The 5000-nt window shown below is 29.3% G+C and overlaps 1 protein-coding gene across 4 annotated transcripts in view; it reads left to right on the plus strand.

The window, feature by feature from the left end:
• Positions 1-5000, plus strand: part of LOC122260702 (uncharacterized) — a 30078-nt gene that overhangs the window by 819 nt on the left and 24259 nt on the right. The gene's annotated exons all lie outside the window — the stretch shown is intronic.

Raw genomic sequence — 5000 nt, forward strand, 5'->3', positions numbered from 1 at the left:
GGATATGTGTGAGATTTTCTTGTGTATGCCAAGTTTGTTTATTTCAGTTTGTTTGTTTTTTTAGTATCATTTTATCGGTATCATTAATATGATCACTTTTATTTTTGTTATCATTATTATTATCATGATTATCATTATTACTATTGCTACTATAATAAACATTTTTTATTATTATTGTTATTACTATCCTCATCATCATTATTATCATCATCATGGTATCTGGATTTAGTATTAGTTCTGTTTTGGAAATGTACACAATTGTAGTGACGAGACGGAAAAAACAAACTTTTAATGATACAGGTTTGTGATACAGGTTGAAGTGCATTAGCGTTTAGCACTAAGCCCCTTAATTTATATTCCATGTTCGCTAACGGCTAGATTTGAGTTTAGAGAGATGGAGAGATGAGAAGTGAAAAAAAAGAGAGAGATTTAAAGAAAGAAATACATGGGGGAAAAAAAAAGAAATAGACTGAAACATCATGGGGTGAACTTCAGAAGACTAGATGAATATGAGTATCAGGTAGTAATATTGAATTTAAAAAAAAAAGGCGAATATGAGTATCCAGAGGCAATATTAGATTTTTAAAAAGGCGAATACGAGTATCCAGTGGCAATATTAGATTTTTAAAAAGGCGAATACGAGTATCCAGTGGTGGCAATACTGGATTTAAAAAAGGCGAATATGAGTATCCAGTGGAAATATTGGATTCAAAAAAGGCGAATACGAGTATCCAGTGGCAATATTAGATTTTTAAAAAGGCGAATACGAGTATCCAGTGGCAATACTGGATTTAAAAAAGGCGAATACGAGTATCCAGTGGAAATATTGGATTCAAAAAAGGCGAATACGAGTATCCAGTGGCAATACTGGATTTTAAAAAAGCGAATACGAGTATCCAGTGGCAATATTGAATTCAAAGAAAGGCGAATACGAGTATCCAGTGGCAATTTTGGATTTAAAAAAGGCGAATACGAGTATCCAGTGGTGGCAATATTGGATTCAAAAAAGGCGAACACGAGTATCCATTGATAATATTGGATTCAAAAAAGGCGAACACGAGTATCCAATGGCAATAATGAATTCAAAAAAGGCGAACACGAGTATCCATTGATAATATTGGATTCAAAAAAGGCGAACACGAGTATCCATTGATAATATTGGATTCAAAAAAGGCGAACACGAGTATCCAATGGCAATAATGAATTCAAAAAAGGCGAACACGAGTATCCATTGATAATATTGGATTCAAAAAAGGCGAACACGAGTATCCATTGATAATATTGGATTCAAAAAAGGCGAACACGAGTATCCAATGGCAATAATGAATTCAAAAAAGGCGAACACGAGTATCCATTGATAATATTGGATTCAAAAAAGGCGAACACGAGTATCCATTGATAATATTGGATTCAAAAAAGGCGAACACGAGTATCCATTGATAATATTGGATTCAAAAAAGGCGAACACGAGTATCCATTGATAATATTGGATTAAAAAAAAAGGCGAATACGAGTATCCATTGATAATATTGGATTTAAAAAAATGCGAACACGAGTATCCATTGATAACATTGGATTAAAAAAGAGGCGAACACGAGTATCCATTGATAATATTGGATTTAAAAAAAGGCGAACATGAGTATCCAGTGGCAATATTGAATTTTTAAAAAGGCGAATACGAGTATCCGTTAGCAATATTGGATTTAAAAAGGCGAATACGAGTATCCAATGGCAATAATGAATTTAAAAAAAAAGACATTAGACACAAAAAAAAATCCATCAAAGAATTCAGACAGGGAGGAATATTCTGACAGAGAGTTTCCGGTCTCCTTCGCGCTATGCAGATACCAATCAGACTTCCGGGAAAATACCCACGAGGCAGTAATACCTCCAATACTTCCCTGGTATGGAAGCTGCAAGACGGAAAGACGAAAGATAAAAGAACCGAAGTAGCGGAGATAAAGATGCTGAGACGAGACGGATGCGAGAGATAACCGGAATGACAAGTGTCAGGGAATGGCGGCGAAAGAAACCGTAGAGTTTCTTAGTCGCTGATTGTTTTGAATTAAGTTATATTATTTTGATTCAAAATTGTGGAGAAGGGTATCTCAGGTCATGAGGGTATGTATGTTTCGCAATATTGAATTAATCTAATAAGGCTTAATTTGATCAATCTGAATGTAGAATTATCACCATTATTATTGTAATCATCATTATTATTATCATTATCCTTATCATTCTTCTTCTTCTCCTTATCATTATTAGCATTATTATTGTTACTTATGACTTTATTCATATCAGTATTACTATTATTTTTTTATCCTTATCATCATTGTTATTATCATGGCTATTATTGTCACTATCACTATTATCATTATTATTGTTATCATAATTTTGTTATTATTGTTATTTTCATTATCATCATTATCACTATTGCTATCACTATTTTCATTATTGTCATTAGTGTTATTATTAACGTTATCACTGTTATTATCATCATTGTTATTATCATTATCAATATTATTATTATGACGAAGATGGCCATCATCATCATCGTTATCATTAACTATATAATCACTATCATTGTTATTATCATTATCATCACATAATTTATATCACCGTCTTCAAGACAACATCATCATATGTTTTACTATTTGTATTTCTAATATCCCTATCATAATTATTGATGAATAATGCAGCTGGTATCATTATCATCACCATTAATTATATGATCCTTTTTGTTATTATGATTATCATTACCATTGTTATTATTAGCATTACAGTTTTATTAATTATAGTTATTTTTTTGTTATTGAGATTGTTATCATTATATTTTTCATCATTGTTCTTTATCAATATATTCATGAACATAATCATTATAATAATTATATTTATTTACCATTATCTCGTAATTCATTATTCTTTTTCGTGTATCTTATATTTCCCATCTCTCTATTCATCGTATATTTCCTTTTCTCATCTTTATCATAATCCTTATATTCTTTTTTCGAGATAATATCCTTTGCCGTTATATCTTTGTAACTTTCCTTTCTTCATTTTTCAGACTAATGTCCCATTTCAAAAATATTTATTGGACTACGCGCGTAAAATATGTCCTCCTTTGGGACCCTCGTTTTCCACATACAGGAGTTAACGAACCTCATAATTTCCTTCCAACTCCATGAGGAAAAGGAAAGAGAGTAAATAAAAAGAAAGAAACAGGAAGAAAAAAAAGAAAGAGAAAAAGGTTGTTGCTATAGGAGGAGTTTATTCGGAATGATTTAGGCACGGATCCCTCTCGACAACAAATTTACTCGGATTCTGTTTTTTTATATGCGAACGGGGTTGTTTCGTTGCAAACTTTCTCCTTATAGGACGCATTGCAATTTATCGTCCACGTTGAAGGACTCTTATTCTCTCTCTTAAACCGGCTCTTCAACGGTATCTTAAGATGTTTTGATAGGCTATTCGGGATGTTTATAGGCCTATCACTATAGGTTACTTCCCAAGCTTTTCACTGAGCTAAAGTTGTTTGGCCGGATATCAATCTTTTATGCTTATTTCTATTCTATATCTAAGCAGTTTCGCAAGGAAAATTAAGGAAAAAATACACACACGCAAGCACACATACACACACACACAAATATATATATCATATATATATATATATATATATATATATATATATATATATATATAAAACATTTAGTTTTTTATATATATATATATATATATATATATATAAATATATTACATAAACACACACACACACACACAAGCACACACACCACACACACACAATCACACACACCACACCCATATATATTATATATATATTTATATATATATATATATATATATATATATATATATATAAATATATATTTTCTATGTATATGCATATGTATATGTGTATAAGCGCATGTGTGTATTAAATATATATATATATATATATATAAATATATAATATATATATATATATATATATAATATATAAATATATAATATATAGCATATATATACTATATATAGTATAAAACTATATATATATATATAAAGTAATAAATAGTATGTATATATATATATATATATATATATATATATAAAAGGTATAAATATATATATATATACATATAGTTTAAATATATATTTATACTCATATATATATATATATATGTATATATATATATATATATATATAATACATAAATATATAATATATAATAAATATATATATACATTAATGATATATATATATATATATATATATATATATATATATATAAATATATATATATATGTTCATGATATTATCATGCTTCCGGAAATTAGTATCTAAAATGTTAATCTTAATTATAGACAAGTTGATAAAAAGGATTATTATCGTATGAATAATCATGTTACCAGCTGATAAGCAAATACACTTATCAATATAGATAAGTTTACTAATGGAGTTGTAACTGGGGGTGTATGGTGTGGGTGGGTGATTGTGTGTGAGTGTGGCTTGTGTGTGTGTGTGTGTTGATGTTGTGTGTGTGGGGTGTCGGGTGTCTGTGTGTGTGTGTGTGTGTGTGTGTGTGTGTGCGTGTGTGTGTGTGTGTGTATGAGTGTGTGTTTAAGTGTCGGCATGTGTTCAGATATGTTGTCACGTATCTTATGCATTTTAGCTTTGAGTTCGTGTAAATGTGAGTGTCAAAAATGATGGTGATTGATCAGTATAAAAATCACAGAGAGGATTTCAACTACACAAGTAAAGACAGTAATAAATAAACTAACAAAGAACAGAATTCATTCACGTAAACAATTATGCGTCGATATTCATAACAATCAACATACTTAAAAAGAGAGAGAAAGAAAAAACATACACACATACACACATACAAATATATATATACATATATATATATATATATATATATATATATATATATATATATATATATATATATATATACATGTGTATGTGTGTGTATGAACGTACACACACACACACTCTTTAC

The sequence above is a fragment of the Penaeus japonicus genome, unplaced genomic scaffold, assembly GCF_977035675.1.
Source record: "Penaeus japonicus unplaced genomic scaffold, GWHDUDI00000001_assembly GWHDUDI00000015, whole genome shotgun sequence".
NCBI classification, from domain to species: Eukaryota; Metazoa; Arthropoda; class Malacostraca; order Decapoda; family Penaeidae; genus Penaeus; species Penaeus japonicus.